The sequence below is a fragment of the Mercenaria mercenaria genome, chromosome 18 (assembly GCF_021730395.1).
Source record: "Mercenaria mercenaria strain notata chromosome 18, MADL_Memer_1, whole genome shotgun sequence".
Taxonomy (NCBI): domain Eukaryota; kingdom Metazoa; phylum Mollusca; class Bivalvia; order Venerida; family Veneridae; genus Mercenaria; species Mercenaria mercenaria.
In genome coordinates, this window is record NC_069378.1 from 50,826,137 (window position 1) to 50,839,881 (window position 13,745).

The 13,745-nt window shown below is 36.7% G+C and overlaps 1 long non-coding RNA gene across 1 annotated transcript; it reads left to right on the forward strand.

Annotated features, from left to right (window-relative positions):
- LOC128550789 (uncharacterized) lies at positions 1-4,297 on the forward strand. The gene is made up of 4 exons (XR_008368444.1): positions 1-302; positions 2,484-2,543; positions 2,907-3,015; positions 3,974-4,297. It is a non-coding gene; the product is annotated as an uncharacterized LOC128550789 (long non-coding RNA).
- The last annotated feature ends 9,448 nt before the right edge of the window (positions 4,298-13,745 follow it).

The following is a 13,745-nucleotide window of genomic DNA, read 5'->3' on the forward strand; positions in this document are numbered from 1 at the left end:
AATTTCAATACGTGGCGAATCTTTACAGAGTATAGACGTTTATTTTATTATAATATAGCAGCAATCGGACACTTTAAATTTATTTTAATTGTAATTTCTCTGCTTATATTCTCAGTCTTTTGATATTTTGGAATATACTTTGTCTTATTTTCCACTGGTGAATTGAATAGAGTTTTCATAAATAAAATTTTAGAAAAGAAAAAAAAACTGATTAAATTCGTTTTCTTTTTCCTAGGGATCAACACTGCCTATATCTTGTGGTTATTGCTTGTAATTAATGATGGGACGTGTATCTGTCTCTGGTAAGTACTAGCTTATTTTATATTGAAATGTTTTATTTTTTGTATGCTTTTAATGAATGATTTTTTTTTTTTTTTTTTTTTTTTGCGTTTTACAAACTTATGTTGTCACTTTTTTGCATAAAAACGTGAAAAAATTGTTGCAAAATTTTGAGAAATAAAATGAATCAACTTTACTAAAGTTTCATCGTCAAATCAAGCCTGCGATATTTTAGTTTATGTCGTGTTGTAAAGCTCTGGTGTTGGCCACTTTTTTTTCTATTTTGTTATGCACGCATGTTTTATTCGCGCTTTTTTATTTCGTAATTGTACACAATTTCTACATGTTGAGCCCCTTTTTTCCCATATATACTGTTACTCTGAAAGGTAAATATGTCCGTGTGATAAAAATTGATACAGACAGTCTTCATATCCTTACGAATGGAATATCATTATTTGAACTGGAATGAAATCGCCTGGAGTTCTCAAATTTTTCTGTTTAAATTGGTTTGATAATTTGTTGACTACAAAGCCCGAGTCCGAGTCATCAGTTTCATGTTCCAGTGTGCTAACATAGCTAGTCAAGTAGGATGGACACAAGCTATATTTTATTTTTCGTTTCCTTCCTTTTCGTTTAGCTTTGCTTTACAGCCATTTTTTATAGAATAAAAAATAATTCTTCTTTAAATTTGAAGTTTTGACAAATTATGAACATTTTAAAATGAGTTTTTGTTCTAAACTATCTTAAAAAATGCCAAATTAAGAAAGAAAAAAAAAGACATGTCAGCTTATGGAATCGAACCCGGACCGCCGCTGCAATAAAAACTCCCCCACCCTCTCTTCCCCCCCCCCCCCCCCCCCCCCCCCACCCCACCCCCCACAACTTTAAAGGAATATTTGTTTAAGTCATGTTAAATATAGATACATATAATGAAGGAGGTTTACCTTGAATGAAGCGTTACAAACGCTTTTCAATTTTCTGTGTAAAATTAGTAAAACAGAAAATTCTCATATGTTTCCACAAACTATAGCTTGTCAGTAATTAATTTTTAAAGTTTTCATAAGAAATCTAGCATTAGTTTCTTTTTTGTCGTAAGACCCTAAGGGGTTCCTTTAATATCAATTTCTCGAACAAAATCTGACAAACACAAAAATTTGAAAATTCCAACATCCGTAAAATCGACTAACATTTTGTGTGGTGGCATATTTCTGCCACGAGGTAGTTATGTAGCTATCACGATAATTCGTAAAGTTTCCAGGGAACGTGTGCATATTTTTTTCTGAAAACGTTTCAGCAAAAAAAAAAAACAAAAAAAAAAAAACAAACTTTTTTTAGATACATTTCTATTTTTATTGTATTTTCTGAAAATATTTTAGCGGAAAATTTCGCGTTAATCCTTGGAGATGCTCGGTAACTATCACGATACTATTTAGAACATTCCAACAAAGTTATGCATTTTTCTGAAAACAGTATCGCAATACTTTTTTTCTCGATATACCTTTTATAACCAGGAAACAGTTAGGTTATTGCGATAATTTCTGAAAGTATCAAGAAAGGTAATCTAGCTAATAAATGGCAGTTGTGAGCATATTCGCATAAAAAAAATATATATCAAGAAAATAATATAAATTATCGCAGTGCTACCTTCCACTATTGAAATAATCTTTTAATCTTTTCAGAAATGTTTGCTTTATCAAGACAATTTTATCTTAAGTACTGCAATAGCTACCTAGCTGTCTCGTGACAGAATGATGTCACTATAATTTCGCTTAACTCATACATGGTTGTTAAACCTGACTGACAATTTTTTTAGTTTTTTTTTGTCGCGATACTTCATAAAATTATATCAGTTCTTACTGCATAGATTTAATTCAAATTTAGAATAGTTGATCCACTTTATAAGCCACATGATATGGCACATGGTACATTACTTTTGCAGAAATGTTCCATGAATAGTGTCCCTTTTATACTTGTCTTATGTTTTAATACACTTTATATCCATCTATGTTATTACAAAATACATCTGACACAGACTTTAGCCACTGTCCAATATCTTCGACGAATTGGAGTCTTTAAACATTCCAGTGACAGCTCAAGCTTCCTCATATATGCCAAGTTTCACTATCTAGCATGGAAATAGTAGAATGTGCTGTCACGCGTGCTGTCATAAGTTTTAGTATTATAAAAACACTTTCGTATTTCAGGCCATCATTCAAACAGTTTCGGCGACGGCTAAAAGTTGTAAAGGAAAAAATTGGTTTGAAGTAAGTAATTATGGCGACCTAAAAGTCCAATCTATAAGTTCATTTATCCTTATGCTACATACTTTATGGATATGATGAAAAATAAATCTAATCAATTATGTGAATAAAATAAAAAAGAAACAATTTCAACATATATCATCGTTATCATCGTTTCCTGACTACAAATTCAATATTTACAAGATGTTTTTTATTATTTATTATTTTGAAAAGAACCATTGGAGTTCTTTATACCGATATGCATGGTTCTGCTTTACCTTTAGAGAAAAGTCGGAACGAAAGCCTTGTCACTGAAAATGTGAATAAAAACAATGTTTGAATGGTTTTTGAAAATTGGATTTAAGACCCAAAGTGTGATTATTTCAGGTATGCGGTGAGAATAAAATGTGTATTTGCCCTAGCTATCTTGGACCGACAGTCTTAAATCCTGGTAATCCACTGAAAGCGTGTGACAAAGGTCAGCTGGTTTGCAGATGTAAGTAGCTCATGAAGGTATCTGAAAGATCATTGTTCAACCTTTTCAGTGAACAACCCTTCCTGTAAGGAATGGTATTGGCTAAACTGAAGGATGGACTAGTCTGTTTCAGAAATTTAGCAGGGTACGGATTAATCAATTACCCGGTATATATTAAGGAGGTAGAAAGCAATCTCATGTGCTCTCTGTGTTGCATGAAATGTAATTTACATGACGTGTAAAGAAGTTGCGACTTACGAGCACTTGCATGATATTCATTATAATAATTATACGAAAACGTTAATGTTATAAACTATGTTGTTAGGCGTTCCAATCCTCTCATAAGGGAAAGCGCATGCGCAGATCTACAGACAGCGGGGTCGTAAGTATGTTCTCCCTAAAGATTTGATAAAAGACATTGTGTCTGAAATCAACCTTTAATTCATGTATGGAAGTTGGCAGTTACTTGCGGAGAACAGGTTTGTACTTGTAGAGAATCAGGAAACACTAGTTAGGTTAACTGCCCGATGTTACATGAATGAAATACTGTTAAACTCAAAACAAAGAAACAAACTAAACGTTGAAATTATAAGGAAATTGGCTGAGGTCCACATGGATTGCTTTAGTGAGTCCGGGTACTCGGGATATGGATGTTAAAGTAAGCGGTATTTCACTTAAGCTTTCCTTCGGGCGCATTTGCACATCAGGTTAAAATGTATGATTGCACAAGAAAACTGTTCCTGAACTTCTGTAATGCTCTGTTTTAGCGCGATGTCTACTTTTTTCACTTCCGGTTCATTGTTAATTTCATAATTGTTCGCGGTAATAGATCTAACAGTTTTCCACATTCGGTTTGCATATATTTCAGAACTTGAATATAAACTCCAAATGTTACTAATGATATGAAAGAAATCATCTTAAATAAAAAGTATTGCTTTTAGTCATTCTTTAAGAAACATGTTGTCATTGCATTTTGTAGTCTGGCCATGCTGGTTTTGGCTTGATTTCGCTATCCCTCAACAAGCAAGGAGGGGACCAAAAGGAGAATTCATTAGATGCAGTTCTGACGACCAATGTACGAAAGGGAGTGACCGTTGTACACCTGACGGATATTGCTGCACCGACACACCAATATGGCCACCTAAATAATGTTAACATATCAAAGATTTCAACGTAGACGATCGGAATTACAAACTTCTTGCTATGACTATTTAATAGATATTTTAGCCTTAATCTATAAGACATCAATAAATAATCTCCTTGATATAACATTATGACCTTAATAAAATTACCTAGCATCTTATATTTGTTTGTGTTGTTCATATTTAATTCAGGTCATACATAAAGTACATCTGGACTGCCTCGGTAGCTTAGTGGTAATGCACCCGGCTTCTAGTATGGGATGTCTTAGGGTGCACTATCTGCATGGCACAGTCATGCTAAAGACGTAAAAAATGAAACAAGTAGTTTCTTTGCCTTGCCTTCAGAAGTAACATGATAGTTCTAAGACATGTACAAGTGTAATGTGGCAGGGTAAATTATCATGCCACATGTCTAATATTCCAGTGAGGCAGCGCTATAAAGCTAGACATAGTGCTGCTCACTGTTGTCGTTGAAATGTGTTAAAAAAACGCTCAGCCAGAACACCTTTTGTTTAAAAATTAAAGCATATGGTATCTTAATTAGTTGCTTTTTTAATCTAAAAGCAACATTGTTATGCAATAGTTTTGTGACATTTCAAGGAAAACAATAATTCAAAATTGTTCATACACAAGAATTTCACATTTTAATATAAATTAAGTTAACGTGATATACGGAGAGCCTCCTTTACCTTTGCTTTTACCTCATGGATTTACTTCACTGTAAAAGTAGTTATTATTCACAACACACATTATTAGACCAAAGGGTCATAACTATTGCACTAATATTTCATGAATTATACCCGCTCTTTACCTAGAACTTCAGTTAGAAGTTTTGATGGACATTCAATATGTCTCTGTTTTAATTCAAACTTATATCAGAAGATGCTTTTGTAAAAAAAGCGCATATCTCCCCCAGTGAATAGTAGTAACAGGCAAGAAGTCAATAGGGGACAGGAGCGAAAGTATAAGAGACACTGATTGTTGGCTGCAATAAGGATCATACATGTATACTCGTAATGTTCAATTACTCATAGAAGTTTCGACATTCTGGGCCTTGAGGTTCCCAAGTTATGGATTTAAAACGGTTTTCCATGTTATGGTCTCTGTGACCTTGACCTCTGATCGAGTGACCCAAAAATCAATAAGTGTCATCTACTCTGCAAGTCAAATCATCCTATGATGTTTCAAACTTCTGGGTCAAGTGGTTCTACAGTTATTAATGGGAAAGTGTTTTCCATGTTCAGGCCCCTGTGACCTTGACCTTTGCTCAGTTGACCCCTAAAATATTAAGGGTAATCTACTCTGTAAGTCCTATCATTCTGTGAAGTTTGAATGTTCTGAATTTATTAATCGGAAATGATTTCCATGTTCTGGTATCTGGAATCTTGACCTTTGATCAAGTGACCCGAAAATCAATAGCAGTCATCTACTCTACATGTCCAATTATCCTATGAAATTCTGGGTCAAGTTGTTCTAAAGTTATTGATAAGAAACGATTTTCATGTTCAGGCCCATGTGACCTTGACCTTTAATCTAGAAATCTCAAAATATAATAGGGCTCATCAATTTTGTAAGCCCTATCATCCTATGAAGTTTGAAGGTTTTAGGTCAAATGGTTCGCAGGTTAGTGATCGAAAATGAAGTATGACAGACGGATGGCCCCTGTAACGTTGACATTTGATGGAGTGACCCCATAGATAATATGGGTCATATATTCTGTAAGATCTATCACCCTATGAAGTTTGAAGGTTCTAGGACAAATTGTTCTCAGGTTATTGATTGAAAATGAAGTATGGCAGACGGATGACCACTGTGACCTTTGATGGAGTGACATTAGGGGTCATTTATTCTGTACGATCTATTACTCTATTACGTTTCACGGTTCTAGGTCAAATTGTTCTCTAGTTAGTGATCGAAATGAAGTGTGGCAGACCTTGACCTTCGATGGAGTAACTCCACTGAAAGACAAATGGAGTCATTTACTCTGTAAAGTCTATCTCTCTATGAAGTTTGAAGGTTCTAGGTCACATTGTTCACAAGTAACTGATCGGAAATGGATTTTCATGTTCTGACCTCTGTCACTTTGATGACCTTTGATGGACTGACCACTTAATCAATAGGAGTCATCTACATTACATGTTCTATCATCCTATGGAGTTTCAACATTCTGTGTCAACTTGTTCTCAAGCTATTGATTGGAAATGGTTTTTCATGCTCAGGCCATAGTGACGTGGATCTTTAACAGAGTGACCCTAACATTTCAACATTCTGTTCAAGTGGTTCTGACGGACAGGGCAACAAAATACGTCTCCCTTAATGTATGTATGTGTGTTGGGGCGGGGGTGGGGGGGGGGTAAATAATTGTTACTCATCATGACACAAAAGCCAGAACTCTTATGAATTACATACATGGCTCCTGCTTTTCTGGTTAATTCAATTAAATGCATTTTTACTGCATTTCTGTTATTCGCAAATGGATTTGATCCAAACATAAAGCAGTTGTTCCACATCATCACCCCCATCATATGACAGACCTCCGTTACTTAGTTCACATATTTCTTGAATCCCCCCCCCCCACCCCCACCCCCCCCCTTCATCCCCACCTTATCACTTCAGGTTAAACTTCAGGTCTAAGTTGTATTTTTTTTTTTGCTATACTTTCTATCTTTTTTATCCTGACCTGGTGCAGTCGTTCTGCGCATGTCCAGAAGTGAATATCAATCTGAGCACACGGCAAAAATACGCTTTTTTGGCATGTCCGCAGGCATTTAATGTATCATACGTATAATATACTGACAATAGGTTAGGGTCAGTATCACCACGGCTGCAAGATATATACATTAATGATTCTAGTCATTTAAATCCGGTATATACCGGGGTATGTAATATATAACATGCGCACCACATAGTCAACTGACTCTTTTGTGCAACCTCACCATCCACATCTAAGTCATAAATTTCTCAAGTGATTGTTCTAGTTTCTTTAGATATGCACTTTTTCACTTTCATCAACGAAATAGTCAAGCGTGCCGTTTCCTTTTACAGCTCTTGTTACAATGTTACCAGCACTTGATACCTATAACACTGACATCATCGAAGAGACTAAAATATACATGTATCTTACATACGAAAAATGGTCATACTGTCACACTTAGAGATCGTTTGATTGTTATTTATTTTTATCTGGATCCTATGCCCGTGTCGGGACTCGAAACTTGACCGCCGCGGCAATAAAAATTGTTTGCTGCATAGACTAATAAACCACGGAGGAATACGTACATATAAAGCTCTATAGCTAAGGTACATATAATCTGCCTGTAACTAAGTTTCAAAGGCTTCTTAAGAAATATAGCAATACCTTTCTGATATCTACAAATTTTCTTTGTATGTTGTCGTACAATCTGCTTTTAAAGAGGGAAAATCACTTTCCTTAAATGCAGTAACCCTACAACGTAAATCACAGCAGCACAGACACCCACGTATAAAAGTCAAACCCACACATACACAACTAACATACACACAAGTAAGAAAAAACAACACTATGGGGCACCGCCGAAGACACACACGCACGCACGCACACACACAAACGCGCGCGTGCACGCACACGCACACACAAACAAGCAGGAAAAAACAACAGTCGAGCACCGCCTTCGGTCGACCGGCGGTCAAAATTATGATGGGCACGATAACTTACTTCAAATAAAAGGAATGGGATGCAAATGCAAGGGAGCACAAATGCAAGGACAAAGGATGTAATGGGGCGATGGGAGTAAAGAGGAAAGAGACGCTAACAACAAGAATGTCAACATACGCAACACAAAATACGAGACAGACAGAAAGCATGTTGAAACTAGGGGCGCCGCCCTGTAACGGTCAGAAACCTGTAAAAAGAAACTGGTGAGAGGGTGGGTGGATGGGTGGTAAATGCGTTAAGGGCATGCCAATCTCGCACTTACCCTATTTTCAACAAGTAAATCAGTGACAAAATGCAAGATGATTTTAAGTTAAACATAGGATTAGGGTCAAACTAAGGTATGGTTACACCAATGTACTCAACAACGTGTCTGATGTCAGAGCACCAAGAGCCTAACTTCTAAGGGCACGACTAAAAAGGCAAGCTGCAGGACAAAATTCCACTCCCTCCGTCCGTTTTTCATAGAATTAAGGAGAAAAACATCACGGAGTCTTACACCTTATTAGTCAATGCATCGTCGAATAGGAAAGCGTACCGATTACTAAAAATAACTGTGTAGGGTTAATCACCAAACATTCACTGTGCTTAACGATTTTTAATTATGTTCTTTGTTGATGATTTTAACACATTTCACGAATATTTGATTAAATTAAGCACTGTTTAATTTTCGAATTTCATACACTACATCTCTATATTATACTGGGTGTGTAAGGCAAAGTTTGAAAAGTGTTTTCCGGTTAGTATTATTAAGGGATTTATCCACGGCGCAAAGCGCCGGGGATGAAAATCCCCGAGACGGTAACGTCCGTATATAGTTATTCGTCTTTGTTGTCTGCATATACTGAGGCAATTTTTTCGATGTCTTCCGGTTCCGGTTTATATACACACCGCAGACTGGTTGTCTGCATGAACATCCGAGCACCCCGAATCAGTCAGAGAAACTCGTAAACCGCGCTAACATGATTATTTTACTTCTTTTTCGTAATGAAAACTGTACATGCAACTGAAAACACTTTTAAAACAGTAAGGAAGTGTAAAGGCCGTCAAGTTTCTGCGTGAAGTGCAGACAAACAAACAAAATCCTAAAAGCTAGTGCGAGAAAGCTTAATGACGTCACCGTCACGGCTTCCGTAAATTTTGCAAAGTATGATATTCGCTGTAAGAGGTATGATGACACTAAATGTAAACTACAGTTTAGAGCAAAGTTTCACTTTCTTGAGCGTTGAATATTTCTTTCTAAGCGGATATATAACAGATAAATCCCCAATGCTAGGCGGTGCCTTAATTCATATTAATTATATTTCTTTAAAAGTTCGGTCTGTAATAAAATAATTTATGATATCGGTATCCCTGTTGTAATTTTTTTCGTGAAATGAAGAGTACTATCATTAAAACCCTCTAACTTTGCGAAAGCTCTTGCAAAAACGAATAAGTTGCGAAATATAGACACCGTTTTATGTCGCTCGAGGGATATCTCAATCAAGGTGTCGGAAGTTGACAATTGCAAAGTTGAATCGTCTCTTTTATCATATATTTTCGTTTCTAGATTACTGTTCACAATTGTTAAATGTACGTCCAAACTGGCGCTTCTAAATATGAGGTTTTCGCCTAGATAAGCTGTAACACTTTTGGATAAATATGTTTAACAATTTCTGAAAAATATAGGTTTTCCATATTTAAAATATCGTCAAGGTAACTCGAGGCTCCATTAAAAGCTTCAATAATTTCAAACTGTATCTCAGTGGATAAATCGAGTATGAAATCTCGTCCTTAACACTATAAGAATAAATCAGCATGAGACGGGGGCAGTGAGTCCAAATCGGGATACAAATTACTCGTCTTTAAATTTTATTGCCAAATTTGATTAATAGGTACCTTGATGATATTTTAAATATGGACAACCTATATTTTTCTAAATCAAACAGAAACCTCAGAACTTCACAAACCTGATCACAATTCCCTAGGCTGAATCTCTTGAATTTTTATTCAGAAAAAAAAAGCTCTAGTTTCATTACACACTTGTAAATTTGGTTTTGATGAAAAAGTAAAATAAAATAGCTTACCAGATACGTCTATCAGATGGAATGGGGTAGTACGGGGTATCACAGACATTAGCAACTTGCAAAACTCTTTGATAACTTTGCTCTTACAGTTGCGACCTTGGTGCGAGTAGAGTTGCTCTGAGAAGGAGTAGTGAACCATGAAATGTTTATAAAGCGCTTTAGCTGTAGTGATGACCTTCTGCTTTCTGCAATGAATAGACTTGGCATAACGGGTGAAATGGTTCATTATAACCAAGTTTCCCTCGTAACTATATTTGGATTTCTCAAGCTTAAGAAAATCAATGCAGATTAATTGCATAGCTCTGGAATTCCTGATGGGCTTAAGCTCAGTAGCTTGAACTTTACGGCATTTCCGGCAAATACAAGGTTTACACAAAGAGATTCGACGGTAAATATCACGTTCGATCCCCGGCCAATAGAATCTCTAGTGAGCAAGCCATAATGACTGCTCTCAGCTCGGATGATCTATTTCATCATGGGTTCCTCGGACGGCAATGCCTCTGTACGTCTCGGGACAAAGCCACCTGGTGAACTTCTTCAACATCTAGAGATACGGCTAAAGAACACCTTTCCTGAAGTTTGTTGAAGTCACGAAGCAGAGACTTTACTTCCATAGACAGATCCTTCTCGAGCCACCCCATCCTTTTCCCACCTCCTGGGTCGCGAACCGGATCTCAGGAAGGAGATAATTTTAGCTATGCTTAAATAGTTGCCTCACTCATTGACCCTATCGATGGGGTTGACTACATCTGTTGGTGGCAGCATCTCTTCAGTGCCCATCTGAGGATCTGAGTCACCAAACAAATATTCAACAGGCAATATTAATGCAGTGCCGCAAAACATAGCTATCACGGCTTTAGAAAAGCACTATAGCTTAGGCTTGAAGAGTATACTGAAGCCACAAGCTGTTAAAGCAGCAACACACCCATGACTAGTGGCATCAAGCTTTGCAGTTGATAAAAGATTAGTCGATTGGTTGTTATCAATAAAAATAGTGAAAGGTAATCATGATTTTTTTTTCAAATATCGCCCACGTCAGCGCGAGGAACTCAAGTGTGTGTGCAAGACAATTCAGTTCACTTGGTCAAGCTATCCCTCGTTGACTGTCGTCTTCTTGCTCTTGTAGCAGAACGGCGCCTGATTCAGATCCAGTACCATCATTGGAAAAATCTTTAATGAAACAACAATAAAATCCAGCGGTGCAGAGGAAAGAACGCTACTCTGAAATATTAGTAGAGACTGGCCAAACTGATTAAGCTGTAGAGGCACCTTCCTTAGAAATTACATAACCAAGGAAAACGACTGAAGACAGAGGAGTTCGCACCTTTAGTTTCAAACCATTGTCCAAGAGACACTGACTCGAGACGGAAGATGTGTTCTTCGCATGTCTCTGAAAAGGTCAAAATATCTTCGATAAAAACAAGACATTCCCATAATAGCAAATTACCAACACAATTTTCCATAAGTCGCCAGAATGTTGCACCACTATTGACTAAACCAAAAGGCATCCGATTCGCTTAATAAAATCCAACAACTGAAGCTTCAGTAGAGCTCAAAATGTTTAAATGATTACCGTTAGCTACTGAAACATTCAAATCAACACCAAGGTCAAATAGATCAAGTAATGGTGGTTTGTTGGGCAATGACTGATAAAAAGAATCTGCGATAGTTTTGACCGTAGAATCACTGTTACGAGACCGGAAGTGGTATCGTTTTTGATAACAACATCAGTTACATTGGAATCACAAGTAAGTCGACCTAAATCTGCAGCAACTGGAAAAGAACTTGACTTAATATCAAAAGAGTTAGAGTTGCCTTTAAAATTCCCCCCCTCCTTGCGGCCGCTGGCACATGTGATTAGGCTTTTGGGTCGTAGGCTGGTAGCTCGGCCTCGTGATGGACGTCTTTGTCCATTTCTTGTGTGCTGCTGTGTAGGTTACTGAAAAAAGGCAATGGTGGTGATGGGTGTAGAAAGCGCTGTGGTAGCTGAGAAACAGGCATTGGAGGTTGCGGAGTGGGCTTCTGGTTGTTAAATGGGGTCAATATTTCTATCTTTTGCGTGATAACAGCAAACTTCTTGTCAATGTTTGACTGTGGATTACTTTTCTTGACATCCTCATCAAAGATCTGCTGGTTCTGATATGTATTCAAAGCTATGGGCCAATTTTTCAGAATATTTCAATATTTGTCCTAGTAACAAAAGGTTGGTGTGCGGAAAAGCAGTCCAACAATGCACAGTGCCTCTCCCGTACCTATTCTGCATAATGATAACAAAACTATCTGACAACCGATTTCTTTATTTCAGTACTCATTGCTGTATTAGGTCTCTGTTGTTTTAACATTTGCACATATATCCATCAGTCAACATTCGCAGTTTCGTATCTGGACACCTATTCAGTTAAAGTCAGCCGAATGCTTGTCAGAATCACAAAATCCACATTGAATATCATCTTGAAGGCAAATAGGGCTTTCTGTTTTGACCTTTACTTCAAGATTTTGACCCAGCCAATTCACAAACTACCAACTGCTACCATAAACTAAACACAACAAATGACGTCACCGGTGAGTGTAATAAAGGCTTCCGAAACTTCGGCGATATTGCCAATAGAAAATAGAAAAATGTAGATTTGAAAACATTGCAAGAGATCAAAGAACTTGTCATCTGTGTAAACAGTAACTTATTAGGAGATGAATTTCACTATCTTTTAAATTGCAAATACTTCAATGTTGATAAAAAGAAATATGTAGATGAGTATTGTTATAAATATCCAAATGCTCTCAAATTTTTTAACTTTATGAACAGCGACAATAAGACCATTTTGTTAAAACTGGCTGTCTTCTGTAAGAAAATTATGTCTGCTTTTAGATAGTTAGTTCTCATCCTCCACATTATCAGTTACTTGAGCAACTATTTGTCATGTTTTACGTGCACATCTGCTTTTGTTATAATGAGGGAGTCATTGGCGCAATGATTAGCAGGTTTGACTACAACGCCAGTGATCCGGGTTTGATTCCCGGTCGCGGCTGATATTCCGATCAGTGCTGGGTGATTTACTTAAATTGGCACTGTTTCCAGCTGTATCGGCTTAGACTGGATGCTGGAGAGGTAAATTTGGCACCTGCCTGCCGTGGGCTCGACTGGAAATAAGTTGTTCCTTCCATCCATTCAAGGTGGGAACTTTCGTCGACTACCCACATTAAACAAGAAACTTTACCTTTACCTTTACTTTTTGTTGTTATAATTGTTGTCAGATGCCCATTTATTTCAATTGTAAACTGTATGAAAATGGAAATATAATATTCTTTATTTTTATGCAAGAATAGCGTTAATACGCATGTATTCGTGCATTAACATCTGCCGAACCCTCGGACTATGCTGAATCCCTAGACCTGCGGGCTTTGGCTTCTACCCAGTCCTTGTGCTTCTGCAGAAGTAAATGCACGAAACAATTTGCCCTAGAATGTATAACTGAGCGCAGCTGGTTTATGTATTGCAGTTTTAAGACTTATGAAAATGTATCTAAGACTTATCATGGCTTGGTATGATGTAGCTAAAGCGATGCAAATATAGAAAATGATTTTCAAGATTTTTAATTTTAGTATTATTTGGGGTTTGTTCTATATAAACATTAAAAAATCAAGCTCTTGAACAAATGCGAAGGAATGTAATACAGACAGTACTACAAACAGACAAATAAATATGCTTTAGGTTTACTTACTATGTCTCAATGATCTAATTTGGACATATATTCTGATATAATTATCTAATCTTACAGATTTTATTTACTTTATAAATGTGTATCTTCTCCTTAGGGTAAGCTAATATTCTTATGAGCATTTATCATAATTAAA